Source organism: Gymnoscopelus microlampas (assembly GCF_963454915.1).
Source record: "Gymnoscopelus microlampas genome assembly, chromosome: 6".
NCBI lineage: Eukaryota > Metazoa > Chordata > Actinopteri > Myctophiformes > Myctophidae > Gymnoscopelus > Gymnoscopelus microlampas.
Window position 1 is genome coordinate 2,224,939 of NC_139943.1, and position 13,731 is coordinate 2,238,669.

The following is a 13,731-nucleotide window of genomic DNA, read 5'->3' on the forward strand; positions in this document are numbered from 1 at the left end:
TGCTAGCTTACTTTCCTAGTTATTTAATTGAGTGTTGAGTTTGATGGTTGTTTTTCATTGTTTTTTTCTACCTTTACGATTACCTGAGTGAAGAACATTGTAACTAATGTGTTTGAAAGTGTCATCATTTAGTAGTATTAAGTATTATTAAGTCTTTATCATGATTGTGGGAGTTGTGATTCTTATTCTTTTGTTTGTACTATTAACCATGCCTTATAAGGTCAGGGACATGTTTGCCATGGCGAGGAAGAACGCTCCTTGCATCCTCTTCATCGATGAGATCGACGCGGTGGGACGTAAGAGAGGAGGAGGGAACTTTGGAGGTCAGAGTGAACAAGAGAACACGCTCAACCAGCTGCTGGTTGAGATGGACGGTGAGGTCATCACTTTGCTGTCGTTGTTGCTAAGAGCTCTTTTTCAATCGTCACGTTTTAAGACCTGGAACGCATCTGTGTCACTTTAGAGTTCTTTGGCTATTCAAAAATAGCAGATATACAAGCTCATAGCGCGGCACTCAGTGCTTGTAGATCTGCTATTTTTGAAAAATCTTGAACGTTTTTTTTCAAAAAACTGTTTGACATTTTGAAGAATCGGCTTCAGGTCTTAATGGGTTAAGGTGTGGTGCCAAAGTGACCAGCCGTCTAGAACAAGTGGTTCTCAAACTTTTCCATGTCAGGGACCCCTGAATTAATATGTATTTGGCTGCGGACCCCCCCATCTGAAAATAGTTTGTGCCACGGTCTCCCATACAAGATTTGTGATTTATGTACAATATGTAAAATATTCCAAATGTCTGTGTTATGTTATATCTTTGTTGAGATGGACAGTGGAAAGGTGGAGCTAGTGCAGTGAAGGCAAGGCACAGCAATACTCCATTTCCAGCAGGGAGCATATGTTTCAGTATCTCAACCACTGGGCCGTTCACAGAAACACTAAAACATTTATTCCATTTAAATCAAATGATGCACTTTCTTTTTTTTACTCTCAAACAAGGTGCTGGCTCCTTAGAACAGCACTGTAATTAATGTCATCAATTCTACACGTGATTTCTACTGTCATAAGAGAAGTGTAATATTTAGAATGTTGAGTAGTAACTGTCCCGTTGTTGTTTTGCAGGGTTTAATACGGTCACTAACGTGGTGGTTCTGGCTGGAACCAACAGGCCAGACATCTTGGATCCCGCTCTCATGAGACCAGGACGGTTTGACCGGCAGATCTTCATAGGTACCGTACCGGGCATACTGTACCTCCTTCATGTTAAACATTCATGTCTAAAAACATGGCCATGTTTTTTTGTAAATTCACTCCCTACTCGATCATTCTACAGTGTCACACAAAAACATCAAAACTAGCAGATCCACAAGCTCGACCTCCGTGTTTTGAGCTTGTAGATCTGCTACTTTTGCTATATTTAAATCATGAAAAGTAACAGTTTTTGACATATGAGGTTTTCACCCGACAGAGACTATATTTAGCTTATTTGAATCCAAGGTCACTCCGCTTAAAATTAAACAACTCCACAGAAACTATACAAGTCTGACATTTTGTTCAACTGTACATAATGACACCGGATAGAAAATTATTTACATTATTTTGCATATATTCTGTGTATATTCACACACACACACACACACACACACACACACACACACACACACACACACACACACACACACACACACACACACACACACACACACACACACACACACACACACACACACACACACACACACATTAAACATCCACTGTCTGCTTACAATGTTCTTTCCTACAGGTCCACCTGACATCAAGGGCAGAGCTTCCATTTTCAAAGTCCATTTACGACCAATCAAAATAGACCCCAATATGGACAGAGACGCGCCCGCAAGATGGCCGCCGCCACGCCGGGGTTCACCGGTAAGACCAGAGAGAGTTCCGTCTCATTTATGTCATTGTCACATTCAAAACTCCCCCGAGGAGCACAAGGGAAATATGTTATAGATTTGTCTGTGTTATTCAACAGACTTTATTTGCCCTTTGCACTAATGCATAGGAATTCTTGGAGCACTTGGAGCCAGTTTTGATTTCGTCAACTAAAACTATGACGAGAAATGTTCATCTACTACCTTTTTTCACTGAAGAAAACTAAATAAAAACTAAGCTATGATGACTGAAACTAAGACTAAATATATTGATAATTTTTCATCAACAAATAAAAACTAGACTAAAATGTTAGTGAGGGAACTAGTGGAGAAGAGATCCAGTAGAACTAAAAGACAAGTCATTTTATGTTTGTTTGTGCTCGTGTGTTGCGCTCTGAAAATAGCAGATCTACAAGCTCACAACGCGCTGCGACGCGTTGTGGGCTTGTAGATCTGCTATTTTCAGCATGCAACCAAGTGTAAAATCTGCCGATACATTTTAACTGTAGTTTTAGTCGACTATAATCTTAAGATATTATAGTCGACTAAAACTAAAACTAGACTAGAATAGGACTAAAACGAAATGGAATTTTATTCAAAAGACCGTGACTAAAACTAAATCAAAATTTGCTGTCAAAATCAACACTGCTTGGAGCACACTGTCCTTGATGACTTTCATTCATTTATTTCCATGTGTGTTCTGCGATTTGTCTCATGAAACGAAACGGAACCAATGGACACCAGGAGCCGACATCGCTAATGTGTGCAACGAGGCGGCGCTCATCGCTGCCAGACACCTCAACACGTCTGTCAGCGCTAAACACTTTGAACAGGCCATCGACAGGGTCATCGGAGGTCAGTGAAATGTACTTTACAGCTTCGCTGTCGGGTGGAAACCTTGTATGTCCAAAACCGTTCCTTTTTTTGCTATGTCGCTCCTGGGGACAGCATTGATGTGTACATGCGGCTACATACACACACACACACACGTGCACGCACACGCACACCTCTACAACATCAGGAGGATTCGCCCCTTCCTCACGGAGAAGGCAGCCCAGGTGCTCATCCAGGCTCTTGTCATCTCCCGCCTGGACTACTGCAACTCCCTCCTTGCTGGTGCTCCGGCATCAGCCATCAGACCTCTGGAGCTTGTTCAGAAAGCTGCGGCTCGTCTGGTGTTCCACCTGCCCCAAGTTCTCCCACACAACCATCCTTCTCCGTTCTCTACACTGGCTCCCCGTAGCGGCTCGCATCCAGTTCAAAACCCTGGTGCTAGCCTATAGGGCAGTGAAAGGAACAGCTCTGGAAGAAAACCATAGCTCCTTCCAGGCTATGGTCGATGCCTACACCCCTGCCCGACCACTTCGGTCTGCCACCTCGGGGCGACTGATTGCCTCGTCACTCAAGGGTCCTTCTGGCCGATCCACACGGTCACGACTCTTTTCTGTTCTGGCCCCACAGTGGTGGAATGAACTTCCCACTGATGTCAGGACAGCAGAGTCACTGATATCAGGACAGCAGAGTCACTGCCCATCTTTCGCTGCAGGCTGAAAACCCACCTCTTCAGGAAACACTACCCTTCCTCTCTGCCTGGCCTACTTGTTAACTAGTTGTACGAACGCTTGTTTTATTGTTGTATTGTTTATTGGATCTTGTTTAGTCAATACACTTATTTGTTTTAGCTCTTGCTCATTTGATTTTGCTATTTTGTCTCATCTGTTTAAGGAAATAGGTAGCTGATATATTGCACTTTTACCTTAGCGCTAGGTATACTCTTGGTTGTTTGTTTTTGCAGAAAATGCACTTCAGACTTCTGGTGATTAGTAGTTTTCGTTCCCTACCTACAGTATGGTGAATGCACTTATTGTAAGTCGCTTTGGATAAAAGCGTCTGCTAAATGACTGTAATGTAATGTGACCCCCAAAATGATCATATTTGAAATGGGGACCCCCCACCCTGACAGGCTCTTGGAGTTGTAGGAGTAGAGGCATAACATTTGTTTTACTCTGTTCCACAGATAAATATCCATTGATCTACAAACTTGTAGATCAACTATTATTTTTAAATAGTTGATATAGATCTGCCATTTTCAAAAGTTTCAAAAACCTTCTTATATAAAATAATATACTTACTCCAGATATTATCTGGCGTAAGATGAATAAGTCTTCCCGGTGCATCTTGTAACATTTACCTCTTTTATCTTCTTTGCAGAACGGTCTTCATGATGGCGTTCAAGGCTGAAATGGCTAGAATTACCATTACCGGTCAAAGGGTCGGTAATCAGTGGAAAATTACAGATAAGGCTAATAATAAAATTAGTTTTGACCTAACAGAGCCTGACCCCAACAACCCCAACCACCCCAACGACCCAACGATGTGCAGACCTGGCTTCGAGGCAAAAGCCAACTTCACATACAACGGTAGGGATGGGTCAGAATAATCCAATATTCAAATAATCGGTTTTAGGATAAAAATTGAATATTAAAAAAATATTATTTCTTTCTTTTTTTCCCTTTCTTTCTTTTTTTGTAAATAAGGGGGGGTGTATTATTAAATATTGGAATAATCATTATTAATGGAATTATAATAATCAAATTTCATTTTTGTCCCTTCCCTACAGCCAACGAGATGTCGAACTTGACTCGTACAGTTAGTGGGTCAAACAGGTCATGTGATACAGAATGTTATTTAGACAAATGCTAGGTTCATGGTCTGCTTGGTATTTCTGTGAGGCACTACACAAATGTTCAATAGTAGACGATCTACAAGCTCACAACACATCGCATGGTGACACGCAGTGGTGTAAAGTAACTAAGTACATTTACTTTACATGTATTTTACTGTACTGGAGTTTTTCCAATTGTCTATATTTTTACTTCTACTCCTCCACATCTCAGAGGCAAATATTGTACTTTTACTCCACTACAATTATTTGAAAACTTTAGTTACTTTGCAGATATAAATGATTACGTTATAAAACATACAGTAACCACTTTAGCCATATTTTATACCTAGGCTATACAAGCTCACAACGCATCGCATCGCGACGCGTTGTGAGCTTGTAGATCGGCTATTTTCAAACATTTTAGTTCTTTTACTTTTGGTACTTTAAGTACATTTTGGTACCAATACTTTTGTACTTTTATCAAGTAAATTTTGAGTTCCTGACTTTTACTTGTAACAGAGTACTTCTACATTACAGTATTGATACTTTTACTTTAGTAAAAACATTTGAGTACGTTTTCCACCACTGGTGAAAATATGCTATATGTTTTGCTACGTATATAGATGTGCCTTGAGATTTTTGACATTTTTGAACACCACCGTTCTGTTTTATGCCTCAATGTCAACACAGCAGCAGCCGCAATATCTTTTTTTGCCCTTGGTTTATTCAGTGACGTTTCTATTGATCTGAGGCCTTGAGAAGAAGACCCAGGTCCTCCAGCCTACAGAGAAGAAGACTGTGGCGTACCATGAAGCCGGCCATGCCATCGTTGGCTGGTTCCTGGAGCACGCTGACCCACTGCTTAAGGTACACAACCAGTGTTCCAGTGTCACATCTAGAATGCTATTTGTTGAAACCGAGGGCATGTTAATGGAACGTTTAGCTGCTACACTGCCCTACAAAGCTACCAGTGCGGTAACTACGTTTTTGGACACACCGACTTATTATTTGTGTACCCCAAAGGTCAAATTAGCCTTCGTGATTTTGGGGGATAAACAATTGCCTCAAGAACAGATGTACACAATGAGAGACAACAGTCTCTGCACTGCAGAGTGTGAAGGGGATCGCTTAGCAGAGGAGCCAGTTCTCTGAGACAAGACAAGTTGTCTGATTATTTTAAATACTTTTGTGTGGGTGAGTCTATGTAAAGGGCTTTTATATCAAACTAAGAGGAAAATAAAATAATTAATTAATTGAAACAAAAATGAAAACAACAAATTAACAATGCAACAAAATAATAAGAATATAATTACATTAATAATCACATGTTGAATACAGTATTTCAACTAGCACTGAGCTGAGTGGCTATGTGCACATGCCCGCGCGCACGCCCGCGCCGTGACGTCATAAAATAAAGGTAAACCTCTGGAACTCTTTGCCTACGGTTCTAAAACTAGAGACGGATGGTAATGTGTTTAACAGAGAACTCAAATTATGGTTGAAATCAAATGTGCTCACACGTATAGTTGCTGATTGGTTATTTGAATGATTATGTCTTCTTTTGTTTGGTTAATGTATTGGGTCTAAATATTGATTTTGATGATGCTAATTATTAGTGCATGTATGTATGTGTGTATATGTATGTGCATATGCATGTGTATGTATATATGTATATGCATGTATAGATATATAAATATTATTATTTTCAGCTCACCACTGCAGATGTACAATTAGTGTAATATCACTTATATGCCGGTATCTCATTTGGCTGACAAGTTGAAACACTTTTAAACCAATTTCTCAGTAAAAACAAAATCCCATAGTTACAGCAGTTTGGCGCGATGACACTTATGTGTAGTACTTCTGCTGGCCACCAGATGGGGAGCTTTCCTAACATTCTGTATGGTTTGATAACCATGTGCTTTAATATGTCTGAAATGTAACATACTATTTTGTATGTATGCACTCAAAAGTATGTTAGAGAATAGCATACTGATTAGTATTTAGCATGCAGTATGTGATTTGGGACTAGTCAATCAAACTAATCGATAAAAATAGAAAAATACTAATTTGTAATTGATCCCTATTTTGGGCGAAAATGAAAACTAGTTTTTTTCAACAACTACATTTTTTTGGTGGGGGGGGGGGGGGGGGGTGATAGATGTACACGCTCACAGTGCGTTGCATCAATATTCTTTTTCACAATAAACGTCTTTCTCGATTAATCGAAAAAGCAATCCATGGAGTAATCGCTCTGAAAAGAATGGACAGTTCCCTGTTTGGGACAAAAGGCCCATTCTGTTTCTTTTTGCTGCTTTGTGTGCAGGTGTCCATCATCCCGCGGGGGAAGGGTCTGGGGTACGCCCAGTACCTGCCCAAGGAGCAGTACCTGTACACCAAGGAGCAGCTGTTTGACAGGATGTGCATGATGCTGGGAGGCCGCGTGGCCGAGGAGGTCTTCTTCGGGAAGATCACCACCGGCGCCCAGGACGACCTGAAGAAGATCACCCAGTCCGCCTACGCTCAGGTACACCGCTCGCTGTCTGCTCTGCACGCCTTGTAGATGCAGTTTTTGTCCGTTTATACCAGTGGTTTTCAACCTTTTTCATATCCAGGTCCATTATTTATTCCGCATTTGAGCCACGGACCCCCACTTGACTCTCAGACACAAATCTTACAATATTTTGTTTTTGTTTGATAAGATTTTGGCCACAATTCCATGCTGTGTTGATGTTGGTACCATAGGAGAGATATCAAAATTACAATTATTTAATTAAGTAATGCAGATGTTTAACACTAATTTAACTCAAGAGTTTGGTTTGGTCGATTTGGTTACCAACTCTCCATTTAACTGGGGAGCACCTGGAACCCCTTCAAGGACCACCGCTGGTCCCCGGACCACTGTTTGAGAACCACTGATTTATACCAATTAAAAATGTTACTTTTTAATATATTTTATTATCTTTCATTTGTTTGGCAGGGACAATTATTCAACATCAATTAAAATATAAATGTGCCAGAGTTAGCCAGGGTTGGGAAAGTTTCATCTGGCCGTGATGTGAAGCGCTATCTGCAAATATAAAATATGTAAAAAAATAAATGAATAATAACAGATTTATTTCTGGCTGTGTTTGCCCACTGCCAGCAATTTTCGTATTTTTTGTAACTTTCAACAGGTCACAACATATATTCATTATGATTGCAAGTGCAATCGTTTGTATAAAGACAGGCTATACGTGCACGTCGACCCGACAACAAACATTCCGATCGTCTCGTAGTCCTTCTCATGCAGCCCCGCGCAAACACACCATTTATCGTCAAAATTGGACGGTTCACTTACTTTTTCAGCTCGCCACAGAATATGTACATCCCTTATGATCGTGTGTCCAACTGTTTGTAGACACACAGGGTAGGTGTGTGAGTGGCCCAGAAAACAAATATTCAATCCGTGACAATCCATTCTCCAGTAGTAGCAGTTTGTAAACAACACGTCTGACTGAGCACGGCGGGAAAAAAAGTCAAGCCGAGAAAAGGCTGTTTCAAGTGGAGAGTTAAACAGGGAGCAGACGGACACGGAAATCTTGTATTGACGTTATTTCCGTGTGTTACAATTATATATGTCACTACCAGAGATGAAGACCAGCGTGATCCTTTATAAAATCAAATAAATAGAAATTATATTTTTTTATGTCCGTGGCAGAATTGGTAATTGGAAATAATTACGTTTTTTTACGTCAGTTGCAGTGAATGAGTTAATAAAAGAAAAAGAACAATATAAAGTGACATGGGCATTGTCATTAATGTAGGTTTTATAATGACAAACATTGTGTACATACTGTACACATGTACTGTATGTCTGTCTGTTCATCCGATCACCTTCACACTTGGTGGATGTGAGAACCCAAGGGAGTGCAGTGAGTATGCAGTTGATCAGATGAACGGTTCTTGACAACACTGCAAGCAGCCCACAGCGTGGTTCTCCACAACGCTACTGATGGAGCTGAAGTAGCACTTCAGCTCCCAGCATTATTCAATTATTTATTAGAATAAGTAATCGATAGAAAATAATCAATAGTTGCATCCCTATAGTTTCATTGTGGGTCAGCTTATCCTCTGCTCTCTCTCCCCTCGTCCTGCAGATCGTGCAGTTTGGGATGAGCGACAAGGTGGGCCAGGTGTCCTTTGACCTGCCCCGGCAGGGCGAGGTGGTGATGGAGAAGCCCTACAGCGAGGCCACGGCGGAGATGATCGACCAGGAGGTCAGAGAGCTGGTGGACCGAGCCTACCAGAGGACACTGGAGCTCATCACAGAGAAGAAGGACCTGGTGGACATGGTGAGAGGAGGGCCTACACAATGAATATATGATGACAGAGGTGTGGCAGCAATGCACGCACGTGTAAAGGCCAATAGGCGCTATGCACAGCAGCCTCTTCCTTACTTCCTTCACAGGTGTTACCAATGATTCTAATGAAGGCTCTGTTCCATGTAGTGTAGCACAGTGGTTCATTTAGTGTAGCACAGTGGTTCATTTAGTGTAGCACAGTGGTTCATTTAGTGTAGCACAGTGGTTCATTTAGTGTAGCACAGTGGTTCATTTAGTGTAGCACAGTGGTTCATTTAGTGTAGCACAGTGGTTCATTTAGTGTAGCACAGTGGTTCATTTAGTGTAGCACAGTGGTTCATTTAGTGTAGCACAGTGGTTCATTTAGTGTAGCACAGTGGTTCATTTAGTGTAGCACAGTGGTTCATTTAGTGTAGCACAGTGGTTCATTTAGTGTAGCACAGTGGTTCATTTAGTGTAGCACAGTGGTTCATTTAGTGTAGCACAGTGGTTCATTTAGTGTAGCACAGTGGTTCATTTAGTGTAGCACAGTGGTTCATTTAGTGTAGCACAGTGGTTCATTTAGTGTAGCACAGTGGTTCATTTAGTGTAGCACAGTGGTTCTCAAACCTTTTGATTTCAAGGTCCCCCATAACTCTCAGAGTGTACAAATGGAACCAAATGAACCCGTTGAGTTACCGGTACACACCCGTAAGGGGCCATTTATAACCCCCTCAAGGTACCATGAGGGTCCCTGGACCACACTTTGAGACCCACTGGTGTAGCAGAGTGTTTCCAGTGAGCCAACATGCATAATGTCATCACCCTGACTCTGTGTGACCACAATGGAACAGAGCCTTCATTAGTATCATGTGGTAACACCACATTTCTTTTCAATATGTCTGCTGTGCATAGAGCTTATTATCCAGCCTTATGTGTTTATATTTTGTTTTCATCTGTGTCTTGTTTATTTAGGTGATATTTCATTATAATTATAACATTTGTAACCTGCAGATGGGAAGAGCAAGGGGTCAGGTGGAGGAAAGAGAGGAGGAGGAGGTAAAGACTGGTGGAGCCGCATAAAGAAGGTATGTGTCAACCATCTCACCAGAAGCATGGAATGCCTGATCTATACAAAAAAATAGCCCACGGAAAATAACTGATCTATAAGCATGTAGATGTTTTCTGTGTGTGACACCGGTGCGCAACCAGGTATAAATGAGGCTTTAGTTGTGTTTTAACTCATTCAGTGCCAATGAAATAAAAACATTATTGCGAACAGTGCCAGCCAAAAATACATGGTAAAAAAAAGTGCTCAGGAGACGAGATACAGTCTTTTTCAGTAATAAGTTAAACAAGAAGTGAATGGAGCAGCAAATCTTCAAATGATGATATCTTAGGCTCTGAACGTTTTTTTCCAAAAGCGATGTGTTGTGAGCTTGCAGATTTGCTATTTTAAACATTTTGCCAGCCAAAAATACATAGTAAAAAAAAGTGCTCAGGAGACGAGATACAGTCTTTTTCAGTAATAAGTTAAACAAGAAGTGAATTTCTTGAAATCGCGCTGTCATATATCGTTGCAGGTTTCACACTACCCGCTTGATCGGCGCTGTGGGATCACACGCTACAAGATGTTTCACCACAATGCGATCCACTCCCGACCTAATGCATACACTTGTTTTTATTCCAATTCATTTTGACTATCTCTCTCTCTGAAACACCGGAGAAGCAGTGTTGCCATGTCCGCTTATTATAAGCGACTTTGGCCTTGTTTTTCTGTGAAGTTGCTTGTCTAAATATTGGTTGTTGCGTCTTTTTGGGCTTTCTAAAGAGTAGTTGCTTATTTGGCCTTGTTTCCTAATGTTGTTTAAACCAGTGGTTCTCAAACAACTGAAATTATGTTGTGCCATAGACCCCCATGCAAGATTTGCATGGATTTGGAAAATATTCCATAATTATTATTTTTTTCAAGATGTTTCTTTGAAAATAGTCGCTTCTTTTGGGCTTGTTTTCATAGACCTGGTTGCTTATTTCTCTCGCAAAATCGGGCAACACTGGTCAGAAGCAATTCCTCGGACGTTCGTAGCCTGCGACCAGACTAATCTGCAAAAAAAAACAGTGGTTCTCAAATATTTTCATGTCTCAACTAGCACCCCCAAATTAATATGTATTTGTCCTTGGAGTGTGGACCTCCATCTGAAGATATTTTCTCTGAAAATGATTGTAATGACCCCTTGTCTCCTCATGTGCAGGGTGATCTTCCATGGGATGAGAAGGATTTCCGCTACCTGGCCATCGCTGCTGCAGGCATCTCGTCTTCTTTCCTCTACTTGTACTTCAGAGACACCGGCAGGGAGATTACCTGGAAGGACTTTGTGCATCGCTACCTGGGCAGAGGCATGGTGAGAATGGGATTATCCACGTGAACCCTGGCCTCCCTAATCTGGACCTGTCATAAGCAAGCATTCAGTGAAAGTAGCAGATCCACAAGCTCACAACCCAGTAGCGAGCTTGTAGATCCGCTATTTTCACTGAAGAGATTTGGTATAGAAGGAAAAAAAGGAGGGGACCAAGTACAGACCCCTGGGGGACCACGGTCAACGTAGTATATAGGGTTTAAGTGGTTAAAAAAAACTACAGAAAGTTCTTATATGGTCCGATAGAATGTGTTGCAAGTAGGCAAACATGAAATAGCATAAATCAAGAAAATAAATGTTGAAGAATCCTCTCAAGATAACAAACAACAGTTTCAGGATAAAATAAATAAAACGTATAATTTGTCCATATACTAGTAACTGCTGAGAGCTGTGTGAGACCTTTTCTCGTCTTCTTGATGTGAGGTTCGACAACATTCATATCATTACAACATACCAAAACATGCAATCAACTTAGACTAGTATTTGTAAGTATGTATGATAGCTATATGATATAACTATGTTGTTAATGTGTGTGTTTTCTTTCCTACATACTGTTGTTTTACTAGGTTGACCGTTTGGAGGTTGTCAACAAACAGTATGTACGAGTCATTACGGTGCCAGGAGCTGACGCCTCAGACGGGGTGTGTGGATGCATGATTAACAATTCATTATTTAAATGTATAGCATTTTCTTGCAAATACGGTATCATTCTTTGTTTGTTTGTTTATTTTCACTTACAAGAGAATTAAAAAATGATACACAAATATTCAGTAAAAATGTGGAGGAGAATGCCTAAAAAAAACCAGGGACTTGCCATTCTCCGGGAATATTTGTACAATCATAGGATCAAATGACATCAATGTGGAATATACACATCTATTACAAATTAAACATTAATATAGACATGTCATACAGATGAAGAAACAAAACAAAAATACCAATATAACAAAGACACATATTGCAATGAAACAATAAAAGTCAAATGAACCTAAAGTAAACCTTATATCATAGTAGGCAGACCATATGGAAAGCATTTGGTGGTTAGGAGAAGAGATTGAAAACCACTGCCTTAATCATAAGGACTGCAGTGCAAAATAAGTTTTAGGCTTTATTTAGGAATCGTGAGTTTTCTTAAACAACTTGCTTGTTCTGACACTGTTCTCTGTTATTCTCTCCTCCCCCACAGAGCTATGTGTGGTTCAACATAGGGAGCGTGGACACGTTTGAGCGTAACCTAGAGGCGGCCCACATGGAGCTGGGCCTGGAGCCTTCACACAGAGCAGCTGTAGTCTACAGCTCTGAGAGTGATGGGTGTGTAGCCTCTCTCCTCTCTCTCTCTTTGTACCTGTCTCTAGATAAAGTGATGGGTGTGTAGCCTCTCTCCTCTCTCTCTCTTTGTACCTGTCTCTAGATAAAGTGATGGGTGTGTAGTCTCTCTCCTCTCTCTCTCTTTGTACCTGTCTCTAGATAAAGTGATGGGTGTGTAGCCTCTCTCCTCTCTCTCTCTTTGTACCTGTCTCTAGATAAAGTGATGGGTGTGTAGTCTCTCTCCTCTCTCTCTCTTTGTACCTGTCTCTAGATAAAGTGATGGGTGTGTAGTCTCTCTCCTCTCTCTCTCTTTGTACCTGTCTCTAGATAAAGTGATGGGTGTGTAGTCTCTCTCCTCTCTCTCTCTTTGTACCTGTCTCTAGATAAAGTGATGGGTGTGTAGTCTCTCTCCTCTCTCTCTCTTTGTACCTGTCTCTAGATAAAGTGATGGGTGTGTAGTCTCTCTCCTCTCTCTCTCTTTGTACCTGTCTCTAGATAAAGTGATGGGTGTGTAGTCTCTCTCCTCTCTCTCTCTTTGTACCTGTCTCTAGATAAAGTGATGGGTGTGTAGTCTCTCTCCTCTCTCTCTCTTTGTACCTGTCTCTAGATAAAGTGATGGGTGTGTAGTCTCTCTCCTCTCTCTCTCTTTGTACCTGTCTCTAGATAAAGTGATGGGTGTGTAGTCTCTCTCCTCTCTCTCTCTTTGTACCTGTCTCTAGATAAAGTGATGGGTGTGTAGCCTCTCTCCTCTCTCTCTCTTTGTACCTGTCTCTAGATAAAGTGATGGGTGTGTAGTCTCTCTCCTCTCTCTCTCTTTGTACCTGTCTCTAGATAAAGTGATGGGTGTGTAGTCTCTCTCCTCTCTCTCTCTTTGTACCTGTCTCTAGATAAAGTGATGGGTGTGGTCATCACATGACTCACTTAAAAAAAAACATAAATGTGTTTTTTTTAATGTGCCATAGTCCTATTCATAGGGCTGCACATGTGTCATGTGTTTCGCTAGCCAATCACAGTCCTGAATAGAGTCAACCAATAAAGTCAGCCAATCACATTACAGCCAGTGGTCATCACACTGATGGAAGCTCACTTAAAGAAAAGTATAGATTTGCATTGAA

At 41.0% G+C, this 13,731-nt stretch overlaps 1 pseudogene across 1 annotated transcript; it reads left to right on the forward strand.

Moving 5' to 3' along the window:
- The first annotated feature begins 208 nt into the window (after positions 1–208).
- Positions 209–13,532, forward strand: LOC311047934 (mitochondrial inner membrane m-AAA protease component AFG3L2-like; annotated as a pseudogene). The gene is made up of 11 exons: positions 209–374; positions 1,117–1,224; positions 1,778–1,899; positions 2,649–2,759; positions 5,321–5,436; positions 6,896–7,096; positions 8,709–8,903; positions 9,867–9,950; positions 11,144–11,293; positions 12,495–12,612; positions 13,504–13,532. The product of its transcript is annotated as a mitochondrial inner membrane m-AAA protease component AFG3L2-like (transcript).
- The last annotated feature ends 199 nt before the right edge of the window (positions 13,533–13,731 follow it).